The sequence below is a fragment of the Mus caroli genome, unplaced genomic scaffold, assembly GCF_978045245.1.
Source record: "Mus caroli unplaced genomic scaffold, Mus_caroli_1 scaffold_6, whole genome shotgun sequence".
NCBI lineage: Eukaryota > Metazoa > Chordata > Mammalia > Rodentia > Muridae > Mus > Mus caroli.
This window is the reverse complement of record NW_028227261.1, coordinates 41,287,318-41,299,565: the sequence shown is the minus strand read 5'-3', so window position 1 is coordinate 41,299,565 and position 12,248 is coordinate 41,287,318.

The window sequence follows — 12,248 nt, the reverse complement described above, 5'->3', positions numbered from 1 at the left end:
TTTTATTTATTATATGTCACACTTCAGACACTCCAGAAGAGGGCGCCAGATCTCGTTGCGGATGGTTGTGAGCCACCATGTGGTTGCTGGGATTTGAACTCTGGACCTTCGGAAGAGCAGTCGGGTGCTCTTACCCACTGAGCCATCTCACCAGCCCCATGAGCAGAGTCTTAATAGCCCAGGACTTCTAGGGCAAGTAAAATCTCAATGTCCTTCTACCACAGAACAAATGGGAATAGAACATCAGTGACTCTCTGGAGATTTTCCAGTGTGCCAGTTTGATAACCTGGGCCACCATCATAATGTGTGCCTTCAGTTACCAAGACAATGTTCATTTGAACAGGTCAGTGACTTACATTAAGTGGGTGAGGAAACTTGAGCGCTCATCTCCATAAAGCATTTGATTTGATTCCAGCACCAGCTTAAGCTCTTATTCCAGACTAGACCCAGCCATGCTTAAGGTACACACCCCTGATTACTAGCACAGGTGGAAGCCTAGATGTTTGTGTCATTTCCTCATAATCTGAAGGGTTGGTGGTGGTCATTGAGCTGTAACACAGAACTGATGTCTACTTTGCTGGTATATGTCTCTAGCATGCAAGGAATCTCCACCAAGAATCCACACTGTCTGTAAATAAGACCATTTCTTCCCCAGTTTTTTGTAAATCTACCTCAGGAGTTCCCAGATCTATATCAACGTGGTTGGGATCCTGAATAATCTAAGGAATGCCTTTCTTTAGAGTGACATATAGGATGCTTGCTGGTGGCCACAGAACCAACCATGCCTTCCTGGTCGCCCATAAACATTCAGATTTTGTTTCCACTGTCTGTTTCATTTCTTTAAAAATAAAGCTAAAGTGGTCTGTCCTTCTGGTGTCTATCTGGTACCAATGTTTTTGACAGACTAAGTGATCAACTTGAAAAGACTCAGCTACAGGATGGAGGGTGTTGTCACTGGAGAAGATCAAGATAAGACACTTAATTCCCAGGACACCCTTCTGCTTGACAGAGTGAGAGTATGAGGGAGAGGCTTGAGACTGGGTTTCTTTTCTGATTACCTTCCATGCCTAAGTGTTCATTCTTAAAGTTTAAAAAAGGATTTATTTATTTATTTATTTATTTATTTATTTATTTATTTAATGCATATAAGTACACTGCCTTCATATGGTTGTTGGGAATTGAATTTTTAGGACCATTGCCTGATCCAGTCAACTCCACTCACTCAGTCACTTGCTCTGGCCCAAAGATTTATTTATTATTATATATATGTACATTGCAGCTTACTTCAGATGCACCAGAAGAGGGCATCAGATTTCATTACGGGTGGTTGTTAGTCACCATGTGGTTGCTGGAATTTGAACTCAGGACCTTGGGAAGAGTGCTCTTACCCGCTGAGCCATCTCACCAGCCCCCTAAGTGTTCATTCTGATGCTTTGAAATGTTGCAGTAAGCATGACAGGAAACTGGACATCAATGTGCATCTTCATCACCCCCAGCCCCCACATCTGCACTTTCTCAGGATAGGATTACTGACTGAACATTGATGCTAACATTCTATTTACAGTTTTTCCATTTATATAAATTAGACAGATGAGGCAAGTTTTGTACTTCCCACCATATAGTGCAAATTCAGGCAAATAAAGTGACATTAGAAAGGGGATCAGTAAACCTCCTCTGAGGAAACCCATTATTTATTATTTGAAGCATAGCATTTGTAAAGTCCTAACAGGTACACTTTAAATTTACCCAAAGGTTCTAGAGACAAACAACTTCAAAGAGCTGCTGGGGATTATTTTGCCAAGAACTTCTTTTATATTACTGACAAGGATGGTGAGATTTTTATCATGTAAATTCCTTAAACACTGAATCTACTTCAATAAACCAAATTTTAAGGCAATTCTTCATTCCTTTTTAAAAAAAATATTGGAGATTTTATGTATGTTTCAAATGTTATCCCCTCCTCACCCCTGTTTCTATTAGGGTGTTCCCCTACCCACCTCACTTCCCTCACATACTCCCACACTGGGGCATCAAGCTTCCCATAACCAAAAGTCTTTACTCCCATTGATGTCAGATAAGGCCATCCTCAGCTACATATGCAGCTGGAACCATGGGTCCCTCCATGTGTACTCCTTGGTTGGTGGTTTAACCCTTGGGAACTCTGGGACAGGAGGTCTGGTTAGTTGATATTTTTGTTCTTCCTATGGGGTTGCAAACCTGAAGGGTCAGATACTTCAGTGCTTTCTCTAACTCCCCCACTGGGAAGCCTACACTGAGTCCAGTGGTTGACTTTGAGCATCTGCCTCTGTATTTGGAAGGCTCTGGCAGAGCCTCTCAGGAGATAGCTGTATCAGGCTCCTGTCAGCAAGTACTTCTTGGAATCCACAATAGAATCTGAGTTTGGTGACAGTATATGGGATGGATCCCCAGGTGGGGCAGTCTTTGGATGGCCTTTCCTTCAGTCTCTGCTCCACACTTTGTCTCTGTATTTCCTCCCATGCATATTTTGTTACCCCTTCTAAAAAGGACAGAAAAACCCACACTTTGGTCTTCATTTTTATTGCGCTTCATGTGATCTGTGAATTGTAGCTTGGGCATTCCAAGCTTTTGGGCTAATATCCACTTATCAGTGAGTACATACTATGTGTGTTCTTTTGTTACCTCATCCAGGATGATATTTTCTAGTTTCATCCATTTGCCTAAAAATTTCATGAATTCATTTTTTAAAAATAGCTGAGTAGTACTCCATTGTGTACATGTACCACATTCTCTATATCAACTCCTCTGTTGAAGGACATCTGGGTTCTTTCCAACTTCTGGATATTATATATAGGGCTGCTATGAACATAGCAGAACATGTGTCCTTGTTATATGTTGGAGAATCTTTTGGGCATATGCCCAGGAGTGGTATAGCTGGATCCTCAGGTTCAATTTTCTGAGGAACCGCCAGACTGATTTCGAGAGTGATTGCACCAGCTTGCAATCCCACCAGCAATGAAGGAATGTTCCTTTCTCCACATCCTTGCCAGCATCTGCTGTCACCTGAGTTTTTGATCTTAGCCATTCTAACTGGTATGAGGTGGAATCTCAGGGCTGTTTTAATTTGCATTTCCCTGATGACTAAGGATGTTGAAGGTTTCTTTAGGTACTCTTGGCCATTTGATATTCCTCATTTGAGAATTCTTTGTTTAGCTCTATACCCCATTTTTAAATAGGGTTGTTTATTTCTCTGGGGTCTAACTCATGACCTCAAGCTGTATTACAGAGCAATGATGATAAAAACTGCATTGTATTGGTACAGAGATAGGCAAGTAGATTAATGAAATAGAATTGAAGACCCAGAAATGAACCTACACACATATGGTCACTTGACATTTGACAAAGGATCTAAAATCAGCCAGTGAAAAAAAGACAGCATTTTCAACAAATGGTGCTGGTTTACCTGGAGGTCAGCATGTACAATAATGCAAATTGACCCAGTCTTTTCTCCATGTACAAAGTTCAAGTCCAAGTAGGTCAAGGACCTCCACATAAAACTAAATACACTGAAACTAATAGAGGAGACAGTGGAGAGGGCCTCCAACACATGGGCACAGAGAAAAATTTCCTGAACAGAACACCAAAGGCTCATGCTCTAAGATCAAGAATCAACAAATGAGACCTCATAGAATTGCACAGCTTCTGTAAAGGAAAGACAGTGTCAATAGGACAAAACAGCAACCAACAGATTGGGAAAAGATCTTTAGCAATTCTTCATTTCTAAAGAGGTTCCTAGATTTGGTCTACCCAAGGGCTGAGTACTTCCTCCTAGGCAATAACTTTGAATACATTTGCTAAAACCGGAGAGCAGTGAGGTGCAAGGAAATCTGCTCTGTGGAAGGACCAACAAGTACTTTCAGTACCTTGCAATATAGTTTGTTTTGTAACTTAATTCAGATATGAAGAGTTAGAGGTCTTGTGTCTGTGCCAAGTCCTGTGCTAAAAGTTAAAATGGAAATCTATCTTCCAGTAGTTCACTGACAAAAACAAAATTGTCTCTTCTATTGTAAGAATCAAGTACCTGCACTTGGGACAGACAACATCTGTCCTTCATTCTTGTACTCCTTCATTTACTGAGTGGTTTGTGAAATGTTCCAGTTCCTGGCACTGTCCTGGGCCTGAATTATGGCATGTTCTTGAAGAAAACTCCAATAATACTAAAGAGAGCAAGTGCCTCTTTATACATACAGGCTCCAAGTGCCTGCTGCTTGCCATTCTGTCTTCCCATCATTTGCTCCCATCCCTTGCCAGTGTGTCCTCATCCTCGCTTTGGCTTGCTCACTGGTACTTCCTTCTACCACCCTTCTGTGGATTCTCCCATATCCCTACTTCTACATTCCCCACTTGCTTGTCTTTCCAGCTATCTCCTACTTGCTTGCGTGCCAATGTCCTCCTCACTTCTGACCACCTCTCTCCCCACCACCTGCCTGCCCTGCTCCCTTGTCTTTCCCTCTCTGTTTTTAGGTGGCCATCCCAGTTTGCTATTATGAACTAACGCCTTTTTCATGGAGTAAACAACATGTACTTAGTCTTCCATATTTGCAGGTCGGATGTTTACATTAGTTTTCCCTGAATAAAAAGTACGTTTTTCTTCAGGAGTTCTCAGGATAAATCACTCTCTCCCATCTTCTAGCTCCTACGGCTTTGTGCTCAAGGCAAAGTAGGTTAGACCCACCAAGAGTCATCTCTTGTAACTGAAGTCAACTAATTATAGTCATTATTCACAGCAGAACTAAACTAGTTTTTAACTGAATGGTTGGGTAATTCACCACGGTCATGGTGAACTTAAAAGCTAAGCATGATATTTCACACTTATTAACTTGGTATGATTCATCCCTTTGAAACTACTTAATCTGCAAACATAGATTTGGTGGATACCCAACCAGCTTGAGGTTATTTTTGACATCAGAAATACAGCAGACACACTTCTTCCAACTGTGGTATATAACACTAAAAACACACTAACTTTACTGCCAAAATAATGCAAAAGTCATGTCATGGTCCCTCTTCTCCTTGGTGTTCTGTGACTTTCATATTGTGATATGAAAGAAATTAACATATCTTAACATATGCAAATGATGTTGAGTGGAGGAACAAATGTTAGTATACATGACCATATTTTCAAGAATATGAAATTACTGACCTTTACACACTTGTTTTTTTCTACTGGTCACAAGGTTACAGTAGTATTTAGAACCATTGACTTTAACTATCTGCTCCATGCTCCCTTTGATTTTAGAAGGTTCCTCAGTAGGTTGTCTTGTCTTTGCATAATGGAATAACCCAAACCTTCATCCTCTGAAAGTCTGGGTTGCTCAAAATCATGCTTGAATTGGGTTGTTGTCTTTTTCACCTTTCTTTAGAGGAAGGGTGTGTTAAAGGATAGAAGATGCTCAATGATGATTCTGTGTTCCAGACATTCTTTCCCTTCCTTCTTTGGTAAGAACTTTACCAAGATCATCCTGAAAAAATCAGAATCAATTATCAAGCAATATAGTAGTTCTCTTTGATTCAGGGGCACAAGTGCCCTAAATGCCAGGTACTGGTCTTAACATCAAGGTCAATAAAATAGTGGTTGGAATTGAGTGGAAGTTTTTCTCCCATTTGATCTTTTAGGCCATTTGCCAACATGATTTTTGGACAGGGAAACATTTTACTTTTTGTTATTCTGCTAAGGGTAGCAGGAAGCATATGCCATTCTTATTTCTATCCCTTTATTTCTGTTCCCAGGATGCCTGGTTGTGGGGAAAATAGTGACATAGTGGACATTGATGTTTTTATTTTTAAGCAGTATATTTTGATTATATTAATTTCTAAGTACACATCAGTTCCGAAGAACATTGCTCTTCCACAGGTGAAAAATTCTTGAACAAAACACCAATGGTTTGTGCTGTAATATCAAGAATCAACAAGTGGGACCTCATAAAATTGCAAAGCTTCTGTAAGGCAAAGGACACTGTCAATAAGACAAAAAGGCAACCAACAGATTATGAAAAGATCTTTACCAATCCTAAATCTAATAGGGGGCTAACATCCAATATATATAAAGAACTCAAGAAGTTGGATTCCAGAAAACCAAATAAATCTATTAAAAAATGGGGTACAGAGCTAAACAAAGAATTCTCAACTAAGGAATACTAAGTGGCTGAGAAGCACCTAAAGAAATGTTCAACATCCTTAGTTATCAGGAAAATGCAAATCAAAACAGCCCTGAGGTTCCATCTCACACCAGTCAGAATGGCTAAGATAAAAAACTCAGGTGACTGGGACTATACCACCAACCGAAGAAAACACATGGTGGGACTTCTGGCTCTAGCTGCATATGTAGTAGAGGATGGCCTAGTCAGTCATCAGTGAGAGGAGAGACCCTTGGTCCTGTGAATGTTCTTTGCCCCAGTATAGGGGAATGCCAGGCACAGGAAGCAGGAGTGTGTGTGTTGGTGAGGGGGAGAGGGTAAAGGGTAGGAGGGTTTGGAAGGAAAACCAAGAAAGGGGATAACATTTGAAATGTAAATAAGAAAAATATCTAAGAAAAAAAGAAGAAAAAAGTTAGAGAAGTGGAGAAGAAAAAAGAAAAAAAAAGAATATTACTGTCCAGCTAGTACTATATATCAAAAACTGTTCAATAGTTATTTCTCTGATTGTGAGGCTCACAGCTAAGAAAGATATACCTGATAATCAGCAAAGGAGAAAAGACTCAAGAGACATCAAAGGACTGATATTGGCAGTTATAGTCATTGGATTTTCCCCTACATAGGAGAATGTTAATTTGAACTCAGTCCAAGTTCAAGCTTCATTACTTCCCAGTCAGTTTTCTCACATTAATAGATGACACCCTGTAAGGTCAGGAGATGAACTGGTATTATAATTAAGACATAGGGGACAGGTGTTCTCATTTCAGCACAGCACAGAAGGCAACAGTTGGCTTGCTGCGGTGGGAGAACTGGATTCTGATGGTGCCAAGTGGCATTGGTTTCTGATGCTTATATTCTTGAGCTTGCCTCTTGCCATCTGGTTATCTCTGGTGTTAACTGGCCTTGCTGTCTCTGACTGGAGACTGCCCCTTCTGTGAGCCTGTGAGCCTGATTGTGACTGGCAGGGCATGGTGATGGTGGCTGTAGCACAGGATCTTCCCCCAGGTGCAGCTGTGGACTGGAAGCTTAGTTTAGGTTTTATACCCAAAGCTAAAGATCAGAGCCATTAGCACCAAACAAGAGAGAACATACTGGCTGAATGTAGTGGTGCTCACTTTTGATTCCAGCACTGAGGAGGCAGATCCAGAAGGACCTCTGTGAGTTTGAGGCCAACCTGGTCTACAGAGTGAGTTCTAGAACACTCAGGGCTACACAGTGAGACCCAGTCTTAAACAAACAAATAAATAAACAAACAAAAAAACAAAAGCAACCCCACACACACTAAAGAGTGCTCTTTCATTTCATTATGTAATTAATTTTCTTTAAAAATGTCCGTTTTGGAAGAAACAATGGAAACAGGCAACCTTGGGAGGTTGGAGGTAGAGGATGCTCTAGAATGTACCAGAGACCTAGGAGGTGAGAGACTCTCAGGACTCAAATGGAGGGAACTTGGATGAAGTGCTCTACAGTGGGGAGGGGGAACTTGTACAGTTTACCTCCAATGGAGGGACAGGACATCAAGTAGAGGGATGGGGTTGCCATCCCACAGTCAAAAACTCTGTCACAGAATTGTTTCTGTCTGAAAGAACTGCAGGGACAAAAATGGAGAAGAGCACGAGAGAAAGGAGGTCCAGTGACAGGCCCAAGTGGGAATCCAGCTCAAGTGGAGGCCCAAGGCCCTGACGAGGTTACTAATGCTATGGAGAACTTGCAGACAGGAGCCTAGCATTGCTGCCTTCTGAGAGGGCCAACAAGCAGCTGAAAGAGTCAGATGCAGATATTTTCACCCAAGCAATGGACAAAAGCTGGAGAACCCTGGGGTTGAGTTGGGGAAAAGCTGGAAGCTGAGGAGGAAAGTGGCCCCATGGGAAGACCAGCTGACTTAACTGACCTTGACTCCCAAGATCTCTCAGACACTGAACCACCAACCAGGAAACATACACCAGCTGATGTGAGGCCCCTGACACATACATGTACAGCAGAGGACTGCTGGGTCTGGGTTCAGTCAGAGAAGATGTACCTAACCCTCAAGAGACTTGAGGCCCCAGGACTTGAGTGGAGAGGCCTGGTGGGATGAGGTGGGGTGGGGATATCCTCTTGGAGGTATGGGATGGGGAGCAGTCAGAAGCAAACCAGGAGGGAGATAAAGTCTGGACTGTAAAAAAGGATTAAAGGATAAAAATAAGCCGAGCACGGTGGTACACACCTTTAATTCCAACATTCAGGAGGCAGAGGCAGGTTGATTTCTGAGTTCAAGGCCAGCCTGGTCTATAAAGTGAGTTCCAGGACAGCCAGGGCTATACAGAGAAACCCTATCTCAAAAAACCAAAAAAAAAAAAAAGAATAAAAATAAATAAGTTTATTTTTAAAAATGTTCATTTTATTCGTGTTACCTGCCCATTCTTGTACAATTACTTTGTGGTTTAGGAGAAAAGTCAGTATATTTAGTTGTTTCAAAATGCAGAAATATTAATGTGTGTAGATTTTTTTTTCTTTAAAAAATTGGACATAGTACTACCGGAGGATCCAGCAATACCTCTCCTGGGCATATATCCAGAAGATGTCCCAACTGGTAAGAAAGACACATGCTCCACTATGTTCATAGCAGCCTTATTTATAATAGCCAGAAGCTGTAAAAAAATCCAGGTGTCTCTCAACAGAGGAATGGATACAGAAAATGTGGTACGTTTACACAATGGAATACTACTCAGCTATTAAAAAGAATGAATTTATGAAATTCCTAGGCAAATGGATGGACCTGGAGGGCATCATCCTGAGTGAGGTAACCCAATCACAAAAGAACTCACATGATATGTACTCACTGCTAAGTGGATATTAGCCCGGAAACTTAGAATACCCAAGATACAAGATACAATTTGCAAACACATGAAACTCAAGAAGAACGAAGACCAAAGTGTGGAAACTTTGCCACTTCTTAGAATTGGTAACAAAGCACCCATGGAAGGAGTTACAGAGACAAAGTTTGGAGCTGTGACGAAAGGATGGACCATCTAGAGACTGCCATAACCGGGGATGCATCTCATAATCAGCCTCCAAACGCTGACACCATTGCATACATTAGCAAGATTTTGCTGAAAGGACCCAGATATAGTTGTCTCTTGTGAGGCTAAGCTGGGGCCTAGCAAACACAGAAGGGGATGCTCACAGTCAGCTATTGAATGGATCACAGGGCCCCCAATGGAGGAGCTAGAGAAAGTACCCAAGGAGCTAAAGGGGTCTGCAACCCTATAGGTAGAACAACAATATAAACTAACCAGTACCCCCCCGCCTCCAGAGCTTGTGTCTCTAGCTGCATATGTATCAGAAGATGGCATAGTCCGCCATCATTGGAAAGAGAGGCCAATTGGTCTTGCAAACTTTAGATGCTTCAGTACAGGGGAACGCCAGGGCCAAGAAGTGAGAGTGGGTGGGTAGGGGAGTCAGGGGGAGGGTATGGGGGACTTTTGGGATAGCACTGGAAATGTAAATGAGGAAAATACCTAATAATTTTTTTAAAAAGGTCACATGAGATTTATTTATTTATTTATTCATTTTTTTGCCTGGTTGGTGGTTCAGTGTCTGAGAGATCTCAGGAGTCTGGGTCAGTTGAGACCACTGGTCTTCCCATGGGGCCGCCCTCCTCCTCAGCTTCTTCCAGCTTTTCCCCAATTCGATCACAGGGGTCCCCAGCTTCTGTCATTGGTTGGGTATAAATATCTGTATTTTTTTCTTTGACACTAAACTGTTAGATTTCTCCTAGGCATTTCTGTTAATGTTATTAATAATTTCACAGGTACATAATTACATTAAGTTCTCTGTTTATGTAGTTTCTACCAGGGACTTGTTCATTTTGGAATAACAAATATGACCCTACCTTTGCCTTTGGCAAATAAAATAAATCAGGAAGCACATTTATTTCCTTTTAAATGGTAGTTTCTGAAACTGAACTCGGACATGCTCAGCCTTAAGCTTTATACATTTCATTTCCGTCTTTCTCCAAATTAGTCATTATTTATAAATCATCATAGAAGCCACAGACCTGTACACTATTCTATACAATACATAAGGACATATGATGGTAGCTACAATTTTAATAATATGTAAGTTCATAGCCTATACACAATTCTACACTCCACTTTATTTTTTTTTATTTTGTGTATAAATATTTTGACTGCATGTGTGTATGTGCCAGAAGAGAGCATCAAATTTCTTAGATCTGAAGTTACAGATGGTAATGAGCTGCCATGTAGGTACTGGGAATCCAACCCAGGTCCACTGGAAGAACAGCCAGTGCTCTTAACCACCGAACCATCTCTCCATCCCCTCACAATCCCCTACACGCTGTTTTTATTTTTATTGTTGTAAGGTTTCCTAAAGTCCTCCAGAATTCTCAGTGAACATTGGGTTCACTGACTACACATACATAGCCACAAGGCTTGCCATATATCTTCTCATACAAGCTTTTATGGATAGTCAGAGAGCAACTTTTATGCCATATCTTCTTGCCACTTGAAACACCGAAAAAGTATAATTGACATAGAATGATCCTGTTATAATCAGAGCTTCTACATGGACCAATTGCTCAGCCTAGTGCTTGCTTTTTCCACATTAATGGTTAACATTAATTCTTTTTTTTTTTGACCCAGAATGCCTGGCTGCAAATCTTATTATCTGAAACATCCCTAGGTTTACTTCAGATTGAGATGTTTAATTTTTTTAGGTTGTTTTGTAGGATAGTTAGGAAAGAAAATAAATACTGATGGTTACTTTAAACAAAATATGTTCAGCTCATGTATGCCATTATAAGTCTGAGTTTGAAAAACTCAAGATGAAATATTGGGGGTATTGAGTGAATTCAGATGTGTATATTGCATGTGTTCTGACCCAGTTCAGAATTCAAAGAAGAGAGAAGACAACTGTGAGACATAAGGCAATGAAGAATGTGTGTTAGGAAAAAGTATTTGGGAAGGTGAGAAAGCAGGGCAAGCGGTGGCCTCAGGAGAGATGGCTGTTGTAGAACTCTTTCTGAAGTGTCTTTTGCTTTTGAACTTTCCTGGTTAATCTTAGAAAATTATGTTAACAGTCCACCATGTGCTTTTGTTTTTCCCTTCTATGGTAGACATTTGTGGTGGTTTAAATGATAAATGTTCTCCATAGGCTCAGATTTTTTGAAAAAGTGGTTTATGCTTGGTGGTGTGGTTTGGGGAGGTGGTGAAGCCTTTTGGGGGGAAATGTATCACTCATAGTGGAATTTGAGAATTCAGAGTTTCACCCCACTTCCCCCCTCTCAGCTTTATGCTTGTAGTTGAAAATATGTATTCTCTGATTCTTGCTCTATCCACCATGCTTCCCTGCCATGATAGACATGAATCTCTCTGGAACCAAAGTGCAAATGAATTCTTTTTCTATAAATTGTCTTGGTCACTATATTTTATCATAGCAGCAGAAAATAACTAACACAACGTTTCATTCCTCTAACACGACCTTAGTAAATTTTATTGCAGCAATACTGTTTTCTGCCATTGATCGCAAGACTGTCAGTTCAATAAATATTTGTGGAATTTGCTTAACAGTAGGAAGAAAACCACAGCATATCTTATTAGATATCTAGAAAGGGATTAAGATCTTGTGTTAACAAAAGAAGACACTGAGCTCCGGGAAGTAACATTGCTGTCTGCGTATGTAGTGAAGCTGACATTGGTTTTAAGCTTTCTGAATTCAGGTTCAATGCATCTTTCACCAGCACAATCACTGTAAGTCATGATTGGATGGTGAATGCAACATGAATGGAGGGTATGTCAGAGGGTCCTGGTAGAGACAGCTTGGACTTCCTGTAGGAAATCCTACCACATGCGTTCAATGAGTTTTTGAGTTTTCCCCACCTAAACCCTCAATTTACCTATTTATCATAGTTTTCATCCCTAAAATCTTAGAAACAGTACAAAATCCACTTATAACAAACTTTTAATAAAATAAACCCTGAACTCCTTGAATTCATCTTCTGCCAGCTCTTTCTGTAAATACTTCAAATATTTACACAAATATTTGTGAACTGTGTGGATAAAGTGACACTTA